Source organism: Cyprinus carpio, chromosome A9 (assembly GCF_018340385.1).
Source record: "Cyprinus carpio isolate SPL01 chromosome A9, ASM1834038v1, whole genome shotgun sequence".
Classification (NCBI taxonomy): domain Eukaryota; kingdom Metazoa; phylum Chordata; class Actinopteri; order Cypriniformes; family Cyprinidae; genus Cyprinus; species Cyprinus carpio.
The window spans coordinates 32,426,221-32,442,874 of NC_056580.1; the positions used below are offsets into that span (position 1 = coordinate 32,426,221).

Below are 16,654 nucleotides of genomic sequence, written 5' to 3' on the forward strand. Positions count from 1 at the left end.
GGAAGAACATGAGGGTGAGTATAATGAAAGAATGTTAATTTTCACTGTCCCACCTGTGGGACGCTTTGCGCTCTTTTTTTTGTTGTCCTTTTTCTCTATAAAATCTTTTAGTAATCATCATAAATTATATATCATTTGAAAGCTTAGAAGCCCAAGATTTCATCCTGTGAAAACCATTTTTAAAAAATAAATCGGACATTGGCGTTACCATGGAAATGGTACTTTAAAATTCTTTATGGCGGTCTTCCTCCCCCTTTAGTGGGCAGTGTCAAGTGTCATATTACAAAATGCATTACGGTCTTTTAGAAATCAAAACTTTTTATAATCTTGGCAACAAACATATCATTGGAAAGGTCTGGAGTCTCAGGATTCCATATTTGGTGGTTATTTGAGTATTGAAGTAAAATTGACAGAGAAATCTAGGGAAAAATTCATTAAACAAAAAATTCAAAGGAGGTTTTGATGGCTCCCAGTGGCTGTTTGTGGTATGACGCCCTAAATAAAATCTCTCAGGAACCTCAATTTTTTTCATATCAACTTTCAAATTTGGAAACATAACTCTATTTAGACACAAGGCTTTAATTTTAGTATACCAATTTTTTAGAGTAAAACCTGTTATGTAAAATATTTTCTAATTAAATAAAATAATAAAATAAAATTAATTGATAGCGCATTTTATTTTACAGAACATTTAACCTTCTATACACTTTATGATACTTTATTTTTTTGCAAAAAATTCCACTTTTTGCCAAAATCTGCTTCTTAAAAAGAGACCAACCTGAGGTCTATATTCCAACGTGTGTTCATAAAATTACAACAATTTAAGTTTGGATAGTGCACTTTAATGCCTATTTTAAAAAATGGGGGGTGACAGTTAAGGGGTTAAGACTACAACACTGCACTATGGAGGTCTGCACAAGCATGATGTCTGCACTAAGAAGTGATGAATTCTCACTTATTCTGACTAATGAAGCTGACAAAAAGCAAGCCTCACAGCATTATTGTGTTTTCTATCCTTGAGAACACCTAGCCTGCAGCATCATGTTCTGTGAAACACAGTGAAAAAGTAGTTAATTAGTACGAGACCATGCGAGTGAGCAACGGTTAAGCTAGGTGGCATACAGCAAAAACTACTGGGCATGCGCACATCAGTATAGTGTGATTTTTCTCACAGTGTACAACAATAATTACTATTTTTGCATTATTGTAAGGGGTGTAGACGTTAAAAAAACACAATCTAATAGGTAGAAAATTATGTTTATTGTTAGGTTCAGGTTTTTGCTGTATCCCTTCTAGCCACAGCCTTGAGCAACTGCATTTTTTCACAGTTTCAGGCTAGGCTAAATTGTTTGACTTTAATTGTTCTTAATATATAAAAATATTTTACAATTTATTTATTTTTTATCCCGTGGGCAAAGTCTCAAAAGCCCCATAGTTCATTTTCTTTACCAGGGATTCTTCACAATACCTCTCTTCCTTTCTCTCTCTTTACATTGGCATCATGGCTGACAGACCACAGCCGCACTTGCCAAAATGAGATGTTTTTGAATTGTTCCTTGCATGTAAGCCAGACGTTTCGGCAGCTTTGTTGAAGCGAGTGAAGGAGAAGTGTTTATAGAGTGGCATATTGCCACTTTGAGTCTCGTAGTTTACCAGCTTTGTGACAGTCTGTAGTGTAACTGAAGTTGAAGGAAAGGCAAGTTTTGTGTTTATGTTCCTCCCCACTGTGCCAGGCCTGCAAGGGGGTTCAGTTCGCCAACCATGAAGAACTGCTTGGTCTTCTTTGCCACCTTGTGTCCTGAAATTGCTGTTTAGGTTAGTCAAACAAACCCACAAAGACACTATTTCAAAGAATAATGTGTGCTCTGTATGCATGCATTGCATATAGTCATGCGGATTGATTACCATTAGTATAACCACAGTTTTACTACAAATACCATGATTAAGCTATGTTTAGTATAGCAAAACCATGGTTAATTTTTGGCTACCTCAATTCAATATATATATATATTATATATATATATATATATATATATATATATATATATATATCTATATATATATATCTATATATATATATATATTTGTAGTAAAACCATGTTTTTTTTTTGAAGGTACATATGTAATTGAGTGCAGAAATGGAGGTCAGGAATCTAACCTGATGCTGATATTACAGTAGCCAGGCTTAACAATTTAAGCAATCGGGTTCTTGAATGAATTTTTTCATCTTTGCCAGGAACCAAACACAATGAAAATAAACATTCGCATTTGGATGGGATTTGATTTCACAGAGGATCCCTGAGTTTGTTTAAAAATAGTAAGTCATCTTGAGGTGCCAAATTTGAATATTAGAAAATAGGCTAAATTAGCAACGAATGGTGACTTGATAGACTTTATCTGCTGTAACTCTCAAATCTCATTTGCATTTGGATTTTTCAACCCTTGTTTGAAACACAAGTACCAATGGCATTTGCATTAATGACATCAAACGTGCCACAACACATTTAAAATTCAAAATGTCATTTTAAACAAGCACCTGGCAGAGGAATCATTGGATAAAGCCTTGAATTTTAGCATGATCCTAAAATAAAGCTATCGTACGCCTTCAGAAGACTTGGAATAGACTTTAGAATACTTTATTTATGGATTTGGCAGGCACTTTTGGCAGGAATGCCTTGATAAAAAAAAGCAGTTTGGAGATGCTTCAAAACATCTTCATTTGTGTCATAAGAGTGAGTAAATGTCATAATTTACATATTTAAGTTACGTATTGCTATAATGCATACACATTGATGCAAGTTTACAGTCACAAACATTACAAACTAGGCCACTAAATAACACTAACCTACTTTTCAGGCTGCTGGTTGGCCCATGCTGCAGATCTGTTTATCAATAGTAATTTAGGCTATTGAGCAGTTATTGAACATGCACCGTGCTGACAAAAGGACGCACAGATGTTGTCACAGTCAGGGCACTCTCTGTCCCTGTGTGAAATTTAATGCTTCACATGATCTATACGTGCAGGGCTAAACTTATTCACTAAACCACTCCGAATCTCCAAAATACGTATCGTGTATCTCAGAAGACAGCTGGGACAGTGAGAGACAAGCAAGACTGTAGAAAGTGTCACTGGATCCCACTGAGGTTTCACCTGTGTTCAAGGTGAGTCGGTAAGGCAAAGCTCCATTGTCCGTCTGTTGAAAAGCAGAACTTGGAAAATGAGAATTCTGGCCTGAGAGTGCTCTTGATTGATTGAGCTGACATTGAGAAACAGGGAGCAACAAAGGTGCATGAAAACAAGACAGAAACTCATCCTTTACGATTGCATAATTTATATCATACTACAAAAAACAAACATCACAGAAATCCAGGGGACTTTTTGCTCATGCTATGGTTGAATTATGAAGTTATGCAAGTAAGGATTGAATAAATATTACCTGTTTGCAAACCGTTTTCAAATAGAGCCCAAAACAGGCTTTTCAAAGCATCCTGAATTGAACAGCAGTTTATCTACACAACAGCTGATAGTGTATGAGAGGAGACACTAATGTTGATATGAAGAGACTTACTATGGCCTTACAAGACCTTTAAAATTGTAACATTAAAAAAAAAAAAAAAATACTGTTCAGCTTCATGTAGCTTGGCTGTCCCTACTTAAATGCCATTTCTGTCAGCAGTCCCTTGTATTAAACATGCAAGTGTGTTGCAATGTAGTTGCAAAGTTGTATACATTTGTGAAAGTCTCAGAAAAATTATAAATAATAAATAAATATTTTGTTTTAAGATTTCAGAAAAAAAAAAAATCTATACAAAAAAAAAAAAAAAAAAAAAAATAATACTGCAGGTCACTTAAAAATAACTAAAAAAGCAACAAAAATAACGACAACTATCATTACACATTTTGCAAATAAAGCACAATAAAGCACAAGATCATGATCATCAGGTTTTGTTCATGTCAGCTCCAGTGCTGCTGTCATTAAAGCAAATAGTTTTATAGTTTTAACTTAACACTTATAGTTTTACCTTTACACTATTACTTTAACCTTAATAGTTTAACTTTACACTCACATTATCCTGTTGACACTGTCATTTGGGATTCAAATATTTTTTATTAAGTAGATGCATTTTCACTAGGTTCAACAGTCTGAGACTTTTGGACCACCATATATATATTAAAAAAAACACATCAAATCATTTCTCATCCAAATAAATTCTTCATCAACAAGATGATTATCAAAAAATTGGCCACACACAAAAAAAAAAAACACACTCAGGTTTGTTCGGGATCAAATGCCATTAACAAAATTCAGCTAATCGTATAATTGTGAAATGATAAGATTGCAAAACAGCATAATGTATTTTGTGCTGAATTATTGGCAGAATCCATTTTAAAAAGACATTTAGATGCCTAAATTTTACATCATATGGGCAAATTTTCCTATATCAAGTTCACCCAAAAATTAAAATTTTCTGAAAATGTATTCCCCGTTAGGCCATCCAAGATGTAGATGAGTTTGTTTCTTCATCAGATTTAAAAAAAAAAAAAAAAAAAAAACATTTTACAATTTTTTTTTTACAAACGTAAATTTTTCACTTCAAGATATTAACTGATGGACTGGAGTCATTTGGATTACTGTGATGTTTCTATAAGCTGTTTGGACTCTCATTCTGACGGCACCCATTCACTCCAGGGGATCAGTTGGTGACTAAGTGATATAATGCACAAGTGATTGTAAGGGGGGTTTCCCTACAGTGGTTCAGGCGGTAGGATTGCCGAAAGGACTGTGAAACGTTTTCAGCACGATGGTATAAAACTGTCTGTTGGCTCATTTCTGTTAGTCTGTTACCACCCACCCTTCTGCCACTTATACAACGACGGAAATAAGCGCAGTTACAATACTAAACTATGTGGGAGAGCGTTGACTATTAAGTGACTATATTGTATTGCAAAGGTAGCCCATTCAAAGTTAATATTGAATCAAGATTAGTTAGCACATAATTAATAATTTGCAATGGTTTAATAAACAATATTTTGTTATGGTTACACTTGAATTGGTTACAAAATAGATGAAGGGTAGTAAAACAATATTGTTAAATGTACTTCAAATGTATGTAACAATCCTGAGAAAGAGCCAGAGAGAGGGGAAGATGGAGAGAGGGAGGAAAAAATAGGGGAGAGAGGGCAGAGGGCCGAGCAGCCTGAGAAGAGAGCTCAGCAAAGGAACAGAGTCAGCAAAGAGAAAGAGCCAGAGCAAACAATTTACAAGTCTTTTTCTTTTATCCCTTCCTTGACCAGGTGACTGAACACTCAAATGTGAGACATTCAAACTGACCAATCAGAAGACTACAGCTTCACAACCTGTGCAAAAGGTGTCTGACATTAGCAAATTAGACCCCCGATGTATAAAACATGTTGGCCTACAGGCCTTGATCGATATCAGCAATTCCTGTGCCTTCAGGAATGCCACAATGGCCCTTTGTTACTCAAGATAGTTTGGGACAGGAAACAGAAGTCTTTGAAATTGGATGGCCTGAGTGATATAATGCACATTTTCTCCAAATATGTTCCAATGAAGAATCATCGTGGATGGCCTGAGGGTGAGTACATTTTAACCAAACACTTTTGGTGCTGTGTTTGGTTGCCACTTGATGTCTTTGATCTTGAAGCAAAGTAATTTGAGATGCACCACTCAAGGCAATATTTGAGTATCCACAGAAGAGTAGTCATTCTAATAGCATTTATAAACCATCAAATGTGTGATTGTGGCATTTCGCAGTGGCATTACCCACCAGTCTTCGCACGGCTACCCTAGAGAGGACTCACCCCACTTGTTAAAATCCATCTCTCAGCTTTTCCCAGTCTTTCCCACCTCCTTCCCTAGTCATTGCCTCTGTAGTCTCATTAATCCATTATGAATTCATTATCCATGCTTCCGGGCCTTGTGTTCTTTAATCTTTCTCTTTCACCCAATTGCAGTGCCTGACAGCCTCGCATCCTAAGCGGAGTCATCAAGTCACCTTTATTTATATAGCGCTTTATACAATACTGATTGTGTCAAAGCAACTTTACACTGTCAAACAGGAAAACAGTTTGTCAATAATGCAAGAGGACAATAACAAATAGTAAAAAATTTCAGTAAAAGTCAGTTCATTGATGATTCAGTGATGTCATCATCTAGTTCAGCTCTCTTACAATAGTATCTGTGCAATCAAGTCAACAATATTGCCAGAAATGAAGTGTCCCCAACTTAGCAAGCCAAAGGCGACAGTGGCACGGAACCAGAACTCCATCAGTGACAGAAAAAAGCCTTGGAAGAATCTCTTTTAACTGTTGCCCTCTGGTGTATTTGTTGCACATCAATTAAATTGTTACCCTTAAACTGGTTTGGATGTTTTTTGTATTTGCTAGTTCAGCGAACAGACTCAATCTCTATAGTGAATGCACTTGATAATGTCCACCAAGATTTCGAACACACTAAATATTGCTGTCCCCTCAAATAGTGTCCTATTTAAGGTATAGGGGGCGATTTTGGACACAGGGACAGTGCTTGAGCGCTAGAGCAGAGAGGGGACCCTGACCCTTAAACAAAGCTTTATGAAAGATTCACGCAGAGTCATTCTGCTCTTGTTTCATGAATAAGACCCATTGATCTTATAATCCAATCACCAAAGACAAAAAAGGGAAAATAGATATTTTTGGCCTCATCTAATACAAAAACCCGCCTTAATACAGTAGATGGGTAAAGCATTTTGTGTTCGGACAGGTCGGCATGTATTTTTATTGCTGACCCCATTCCTCTCTCTTCTCTCCATCAATGATACAGAAGGCTGGCAATCTCCAGAGATGCTCGGCATGTTCATATGTCCACACTCACCTCGTTCATTCTTCCTGCAGTGCTCACAGAGATGTATATTTAGCAGCTGAGTGCAATACCACAACATGATGGTGTTGGTTTGCACTGAGAGGAAGTGATTTTTATGAAGTTTATTGGGGAAACCCAGACACAAAACTGAGGTTACTCTGTCATAGTTCATAGTGTTCTCATTTTTGTTTTATTAACATTTTTATTCCAACATTCCAAAATTCCCTAAGTATCTATCTATCTATCTATCTATCTATCTATCTATCTATCTATCTATCTATCTATCTATCTATCTATCTATCTATCTATCTATCTATCTATTTCAAAAGGTATTGCCCCAGAGACGGCTTTTGTACTTTTATTTCTGGGAGTCATAGCCCTTGGCCAGCTTTTCTGTAAGATGACTCGAAGGACGCATGGAAAATGAATAAGGAGCATTTCGTAAAATACATAAGCATGCTGTTAGGGCTCTCAAGCAGCTTAACATCTCAGACCTGAAGACTGTACCTGCTTTTCATGGTAGTTTAGGATGTCTGCTCTCTGCAGACTCTGGCGCAGAGGGGTCAGATCACAGGGCAGCTCTAGACGTCCCCTGAAACAGACAGAGGTAAAGAGCCTTCATAGGAGAAATAACAACAGGGATTGATGTGTGCTGAAGGCTAGATTTGAAATTCTTTCCATGATCTGTCTACACTGACTGCAAAAGTCCTGTGTGATGTGAAAAAATCACAGTCAATCAGAAAGGCTTGCTTAATTGTTTAATATATATATATATATATATAATATATGTGTGTGTGTGTGTGTGTGTGTGTGTGTGTGTGTGTGTAATACATTACCTTGATGATATATATTTAGTATTATGATATGCATGGACATAATCTATAGTTAAGGACTGTTGAGACATAGCACAGGTTGTATCAAGGTTAATGAAGTTTTGGTTGTTAACTGTGAGTGAATGATATGATTGATGAAGATTTTGAGCACAGGTCTCTATCCTTTGAGAAATTGGCAGTCCAACTGTTCTTGCTTTTCACAAAATCGGTGACCTTAAAGTCTTCCCGTCAAAACTCTCACTGATGCAATCTTGTGAGATATTTAAAATTCCTTCCGATGTCTTTTTGTTTGTTGGACAGCGAGGACAGAGTATGGAAATTTTGAACAAATTCACCCAGGCTTTGATTAGATGAATCGAGGGGTGGACTGGGTTGTCTTTTATTTTTTCTTACAGGAACAGTTCACCAAAAATCAATTTAATCATTATTTAGCTTATATGACCATCATGTCATTCCAAAGCTATATGACCTTGGCTATGACGTGTCCATGTAATGAAAGTGACTGAGAACTGAGAAACAACAACAAAACATTTATTTTTTTTCTCCCCATTTGTCCTTCCAATCTGGTCTGCACGCTGAGCTCAATACTTGCAGATCAGTTGGTTTGTGCCCGACTTAATTTAGCAAATTAGCAAAGGGGAGGATAAAAAATGTTTAAAACCTTAAACAGAAAACCTGGAAATGTATGCAAATTAAATTTGAAAAGTCATGAAATCTTAAAAAGTTGTGGGAAAGTCATGATTTCAAATATTTACATATTTATTTGGCTAGATATCGCTTTTTGCCAGTGCTTGTATGTATCACAGAATTATTTTGGATTAATCTGTTGAACATGTTTAGAGACATTCACATATGGTTGGGTGCAAGCTTCTGCTAATTTCGTTTTCTCACAAAATCACTAAATATTGGTAAACACAGACAGACACTAAAATAATATTTATTATAAATATTGATAAATTTAGCATTGACAAATGAGATGAATTGAAAGTCTGTGTGATGTTGGAGGTGATACAAAGCAAGAGGAGCTTCAGGATGAAGCTATTGTCTTCGAATGTGCGATATTAGAACTATAAGAATAACAAAGTGCAGTAAAGATTAAAACTATTAGCGCTACAAACCAGTGTGTTTATGATTATGACAACACATTAAAATAACATAATCGTTTGCAATATAAAGCAGCATAATGCACTCTTTTTGTACAAGTAAAATAAATGGAAGCAAACGATAGCGGAAGCCTCAACATTTAAGTTACAATTGGTCACGCAGTAAGTATTTAGGGTGAGTGAGTGATGGGAAAGTTATGGGACATATTTTTTGCATGTCTCAAGAATCTCTGAACTGGTCACAAAGTGTGGGAACTAACATAGCTAAATATTTTAGTAGACTGCAACCCTGTGATAACTGCAGCCAAGCCAACTGATCATCCTCACACTGTCGTTTACAGACATAATTAATTAAAACACAACAAATCTGCATTTTTATTTTGCAAATGTAATCATCCGTTGTGTTTACAGCCAATCTGTTTCGCGTTGGTGTCCCCCGCCAATCAGAATCGTCGCTCGGGTTCAGCCTCCTGCGCTGACAGACAGATTATGGGCGATCCCTGCACGCCTTCAGCCAATCACAGTGTGCTTCTGTAACCACGTTGCGCGCTACAGAGTGGCGACCCCGCGAGAGTATTCTAGGCCGCTCGTGTGATCAAACAGAGGCACTCCGTTCCCCGGATCATCATCGAGATTAGAGGTGGGCTCTCAACTTTATTCCAATGGCGGATGGGGGTCCTTTGAACCTGTATTGAGGTGCCGATCGCCGCATTCATACCCGTGAGTACTGACTTATCTCCACTCGTGTGTTATTTTTAGACGCGGGATGTTTTGCGCGTGTTCCCGCTGTGTTTATGTAACGCAAACGCATTTTGTTTTTAATGCAAAAGCTCCTTAGATTCAGACGAAAGCTGTTCGTCTGGTTATTTGACAGGGGTAGAAGCAGAACTGCTGTATAGTAATGTTAACCCGCCCCCGCTGCTTGTAGGTGCGCATTATGGTGTTTAGTGCTGAACGGGAACGCGCGTGTAGTGTGAAGCTGTAATGAACGCGACGCATCGCCGCAGCTCTGATCGGAAGCGGAGCAGGCGAGCATGTCATAATGCAGCTCCACAGTCCACAATGGAAACGCGCACCGGGTGAGATAGAACCGCGCAAAACCACGCTAAATCCACTCAAATTGCTTAAACTAAAAAAACGAAAAAAATATATTACACGAGTCCGAGCCGATGGTTTTAGTCAAGTGCATTTAGAATGCAACTTCCAGTATTTCTGTCGTGCAAAGTGTCTGTGTGAAGCGCTGTGGCGGAAATCGCCCGTTCATTCACATGTCTAAGTGCACCTTATGCATATCATTTCCATTGCAGAGATAGTTCTGTCATCATCTACCCAGTCATTGTTGGACTTTTTTCCCCCTTCGAGTTATTGAAACATCAAAGCTGCTCTGTGCCGTTCATTAGAGACGTGAAGGCTGCTGTAACAAAGTAACGCAAATATACTGTTTATCTTATTACCACATAATGTTTTCTGCTGTTATTATAAATAGTCACCGTCTTTTCAGTCCATCTGTGGCAGTTATTACAAACATACAAAGATACAAAATAAAAATAAGTCAAAAAAGTTCATACTAAATTCTTTTAGTTTTTAAGATTTAAGATTTAGTGTGGTGTGTGTGTGGGTATATAGATATATATAGATATATATATATATATATATATATATATATATATTACTAGATATAGAGTAATATATAATAGTATATATATATATATATATATATATATATATATATATATATATATATAGCGATGTGTATATACTATCCTTGAGCCTTATTTACCTTATCCGAACCATCTTTGAGAGCCCTGAAGAGCACTGTTATTACTTTGTAGAATAAACAATGTTGAATATTTTAATATTAAATATTATAATATTTAGCCTAAACAACATTATACTACTGAATTTGTTTGGTTTTATTAATATTTTTATTTTTATTGTTTTTATTAATAGTCACCTTTTTAAACAATTAGTCATCAAATGCTCTGTAAACACCACAAGTGTATATTGATGGTGATGGCAGGTGCAGCTTTAGTGTCTGAAACTCAGTTCACACACAGATCGTTTTGCGTTTTAAGTCATTTCAAGTTCATTTTGATTCGGATGTGACCGCAAGTTATTATATCTGAGCGGGTGATTTGTTGACTTTTGTAATTAGTCTGTCCATTTTAACCAGTTTGTTGCATTCAGGCTAACAGTGTACCTGTTATCATAGGTGTGCATTGCTCTATTTTACTGCGTGATCAGCCAATCACATGGATGCTTTTGCCTTCTCTTCTGAGGTATTTGCCTGTTTTTTGCACTTCCCCATCTTTAAGTGTTTGTTGTATTATTCTTCCTATTTTGGTCATGTCTTTTCACTAAGGGGAACAAGCAAGTCACCAAAGACAGCAGTCGTGTTTTAATGCTCGTATCTCATCTGTCAGAAATTGTGTTCTGAAATGCAGTGAATTTCAGTTAATCCTTGATTTCCAACTTTTGTCTCATGTAACTAATGGTAAAAATTTAAATAATACAAAATCATGAATAACATGTAAATGATATTCAGAAACTGTATGTGAGTAAATGACAGAATTTTCATTTTTGGGTGAACTATCCCTTTAATGCAAGCCCAGCGTGGTGTCATAAAATAGTTTGAATATTGTGAGGAATGAGCAGCCATTAACCATCCAACCTCAGAGTAGCTGTGAGGTGACCGGATGATGGGCTGCTGTCCTCTGCAGAGCATAGTGCATGATTCACTCAGAGACAGCCAATCACTTACTGCTTATATCTCCTTAGTCAGATATACCCTAAAGACTCAAAGCTCATATTTGTCTCCTAATAATGACTCAGCTGCGCTAGTCAGATGTGAAAAGACATTATGTGGAAATTAAGTTTGAGAGCATTGGTATTTGACTAGCTGATAACTATTTGGATGTTAAACTGTATTCAGCACATGCTGTTTGAGTATTTATACATAAACTTCTCTGAAAATCTCCTACTCAGCGAGGTGCTGCTTATGTTTGGCCTGTCGGCCACCCTGGTTGTTTAAGAAGCGTGAATCTGTCACATGGCATCACTGCATCCTTGTTAGCAGCTTGTTTTAGGGTCATGACATTGTCTACATGAGCAGTGCATAAGTTAATTCGTTTTCAACCAGCTCATTTACTGTGACGTGGAGAGATTCCTGTGCCACAATCTGTATTGGTCAGACCGAGACGAGTTTGGCCACAGGGCACACAAAAAGTGCCATTGAGTATTGGGTGTCTCATTTGATGTCAAATGCAGAGTTGAAGGTTAGGCTTAGCTGTGTATTTGTTCTTCTCTGTGGCACTTTGTTGCGGCAGACGTGTCAGATTGAATTCCATCTCGAGTCAATTGACTTCAATTAGATCATTGGGCTAAATAAATATGCAGGAAGTGACACGGGTGCTGTGGTTTGATTATTTGAACCACCTATAAAAATGATCTGTAGTGAAACCTTTATTGTGCAAGTAGGGCAGGACAATAGATTTTACATCTTACAAGTATTTTATATATTATTTAATTATAAAATTATGTTTCATGTTGGATCTTTTTTGACACGTTTTTGCTCTTTTTTTTTTTTTTTTTTTTTTTTTTTTAAACCAAGGAATCATTATTTAACCAAACATCTTTTTTTTTTTTTTTTTTGGCCAAGTAAATTGAAAATGTTTATGTAAATAAATATAAATAAATATCTTTTCTAAATAAATATTTTAACATTTTATTATGTGCAAAATGCAATTACTTGAAAATTCTTATATATATATTTAGTGCTGTTAAACGATTAATCGCATCCAAAATAAGTTTTTGTTTACTCAATATGTGTGTCTGCTGTGTATATTTAGTGTGTATATATAAAGACCCACACATACAGTATATATTTTTTAAATATTTACATGTATTGACATGAATATTTTTTATATTCAGTAATTTATAACTATATATTGAATGTGTAAACATTACACTTTTCTTAAATATATACATGCATATGTTTGTATTTATATATACATAATAAATATACACAGTACACACTCATACTATGTGAACAAAAACCTTTTATTTTGGATGCGATTAATTGTTTGACAGCACCAGTGTGTGTGTGTATATATATATATATATATATATATATATATATAATATATATATATATATATAATATATATATATATTATATGTATATGTTTTAGTCATTTTTAATAATGTTTTGATATTTTCATATATGCAAAATTTGGAAAATTCTTGAATGGTAACACTTCATTTGCATAAAAATAAATGTATAACTAATTTAAATAACCGTTGGAAACAAATCAAATGATTCATTGAAATGAAGCGGACTTACCCATTTCAATGTTAAATTTGATTTCAATTTTGAAAATTGACTTTTACTACGTTTTAAGTTCTCTTAATTCTCATAGTTGCAAGTTGCTAGACAAGGAAGGAGCAAAGAATTGTGAAAACTAATCTTTGGGAAACTAGATTGATTGAAAAACTCATTTAAATCACTGCAATATTCATGATGCTGCTTATTCATCACAAATATATTATTCATGTTTGTTATGTTGCCCAGCCCTATGTGCAAGAAGCCTATATTCGGGACTGTTCCTTGTACAGTACTTGATGTACAGCACATCTTGGACAGCTAGTCAGGTGGAAACTACCAGCACTACTTGTTCAGCAGCAGTAAATACAGTAAGTTACTGTATGGTGTAATGCACGTAAATAAAGAGCACAAAGGAGCTTTAAGCCGCAGCTCTGTTCATGTCCTTACTCTACCCCAGTCTTGAGCCATGTGCTCATAATATCTGCATAATTAATGCTCCAAATATACAAGGATATTTCAAGTGGTGAATATGGAGGAGGAAAACAGATGTTTCTGATATATTGATAACATATCCCCAAAGAGTTGCTAAATTGCATCTGGACTTGTTTACATTCTTTAATGTACCTCGAAGTATACTGATAAAGATATTATTTTGTGGTTCTGTTTGTTGTCATTTCCATATTGAGGTGTGGTGCTGTGTTCCACAACACTAGTTGTTGTTTAGCTGACGTGTAGTCACTAAGGATGTGCAGAAGTGCACACTGTGAGAGAGAGGGGGAAAAAAAACTGGTGTAAGATTTGAAAAAAATTCCACTTAGAAATTGCTGTTAAGATAATAGAAATAATAACTTTTATTACAAATAACTGAATTAAACATTACATTTTGAAGTAGGAAGACTGAAACAGTAATTTTCTTAATAAACAGCAGTAATATTTTTGTTTAGAACTTTGAAAAAAAAAAAAAAAAAAAAATATATATATATATATATTTTATATATATATATATATATATATATATATATATATAGTATTATATATATATATATATATATATATATATATATATATATATATATATATATTAATCACGATAATACAATACCATGTTTTTCCCACCTCAATTCCACATTTTAAACCCAAATTCAGTAACACACACACAGACACACACTTTTAAGTTTTTTAAATTTATAGACATTTAAATACCTGACTTTGTAAAGCCATTTATTGACACAATTTTTTTTTTGTAATTAATACATTTCAGATCCATAATAAATTACCGAAATTCCCATCCCTAATAATAATTTTTAATACTACTTGATACTGTTTCACTTTTTTTAATGGTAAGACCTTTTTTTTCTGTCTTTGGGTTGATTTGGGCTGAACACCAAAGCCTTTAAATGACAACACTATTCTGTTTGATGGTCTCTGGCTTTGCTGTTAAATTCAGCCTCACTGTTGAGGTTTCTTGCTTTTTCTCTCCTTTTTTGCTTTGTTCTGTGTTAATATTTGGAAAAGTGTGACTCAAAGTTGTGTTAAAGCTGGTGAGTAAAGTTTTAAGAGTAGATTTATTGGACTGGAAGTATTGGCCCTTCTTTAGGCTGACTAATTGGGCAGCAGCATGGTCAGTGGAAATGGAGGAGCGGGATGCAGGATTTTTCGTCATGGGCCTGGTGATGAAACCGAGGCTAAAATGGCTGGCACATCCTGAAAGCTTCCCAGAGGGCACATCATTGCCGCCCCATCTCCTCGTCACAAAATCTGGGCGGCGCAGAACCTGCAGGTATGCTGAATAAGTTTGTATGCTGAAACCACAGTTGTGTAATTCATTTTAGAACAAGTACAAGGCCTTAAGAAAGTACACCATTCACATCAGCCGCACATAGAAGGGCCGGGGTACGGCCAGCATGCATTTTGTAACCCATTTCATAACTTCTTGTACAAAAGGAATCAACCATTAGTGAAGAGGGGGAATGGCAACCTGCATGCGACAACGTCTGAGTCTGTGAAGCGTGTCACGTGACATCTCAGAACCCCCTAGAAGGACATTACCAGTGCTCAAAGTTTGCCCTCTTACTGTACTGATGCATTTTCCAGCATTTAACATGGTTTTGAGTCATTCATATTTATAGTGCACAGTCACTGAATGTCTAAATGTGTGTATATGTATGTATATACACAGAGCTTTTTATTTTTAAATGGCCGATAACAGATTTTTTTTTTTTGTAAAATAGCTTTGCATTTATTATTTATCAATATTATGTCTAACTTTTATGACTAACTCAATATTGTATTATTTTTGTAATTAATATTATTACAACCTTTTCTTTTTTTTTTTTTTTTTTTCGCAGTACTGTAACAATGTTGTTGGGACTGTTCCTATATTTTGAGTAGTTCATTCGTCATTATTTGCCATCCGCCATCGTAAGTACAGGCATGTGTCATGGCTTGCACTTTACTTAGCCAAAATATTATTTCTGAGTTCTCTTTCATTCATCTTCTCACCTTTGTTTATAGACTGTAATTTGGTCTTTCTTGCTTCATGTGCTTTTGCATTGTTCCCAGTTTTTTTATTTGTTGTCAGACAAGTGAAAGAGTTTGCTTGAATTTAATGGTGCTTTTCCTGCAAACTTGAATCATTTATGTAGAATGTCTCCCAACAGTGTCTTTAGGACTTCTGCTCTTTTTTGAGTCTTTAAGGGATGCAGTTAAACACAACCAGAGAAATAAGGTCTTGCCCTACAAATAAATGACACAAGTTAGCAGTAATCACCAGTGAGGAATGTACCTGGACATCTGATGCTGCGACCAGGAGAACGGTCTGCTTGGACGGAGGCACCAAGAGTGATTAAAGATACCCGTTTCAGCTTTGATATGGTTTCTCTATTTGATTTGTGTGTTTTTGAGGCAGATTTTAAGATCAGGGCCTTAGCCACTATGAGTCATAGCCTAATGCTGAGATGCAATTGCCAGGCCTTTAGCAGTTCAGCTTGATTATCATCACTTTGACTGCAGGTTTGATCTTTAGGATTTCTGAAATGTGGCTGTTGCGTGATCGGTGGGCTTTTGAGAGAGGCTGTACTAGCACTGGTGAAAGCTTCTGTCAGCACAGTGCATTTCACAATAATTCAGCCCTTTTGTTTTCAATACAGTGAAATAACAACCGAGGACAAGCACATATCTGCAAGTCATATGTGCTCTGTTGCTTTCTCAATAAGTTATGATTGAAGAAGACTTGAATCTTAGATGGAATGAAAGATCCATGAATAATACACATGGATTTAAGTTCCTCTGGGGAAAAAAAAACAATAACTGCCTTGTTTTTTTTCCCCCGTTAGCATAGCGCTAGTTTTCGGTGTAAATGGAGTGTCTTGGTTGGTACACAGTGTTTACTGTGGGCAAAAAAAAAAAAAAAAACCTGTTAATGTGGAATTGTTTTAACTGCTAAAGAAAACAGTTTATACTTTATTGTACATGTTATTTAGACTAGTGTCATCAAGCTGATTACTGAAGAAAAATTGTATTTTGCAGTTT

The 16,654-nt window shown here is 35.7% G+C and overlaps 1 long non-coding RNA gene across 1 annotated transcript in view; it reads left to right on the top strand.

Moving 5' to 3' along the window:
- The first annotated feature begins 9,334 nt into the window (after positions 1–9,334).
- The window catches only part of LOC122146191, an 84,649-nt gene continuing 77,329 nt past the window's right edge, over positions 9,335–16,654 (top strand). The window contains exon 1 of the long non-coding RNA XR_006160885.1: positions 9,335–9,519. This is a non-coding gene — a long non-coding RNA (uncharacterized LOC122146191). The remainder of the gene's footprint in view (positions 9,520–16,654) is intronic.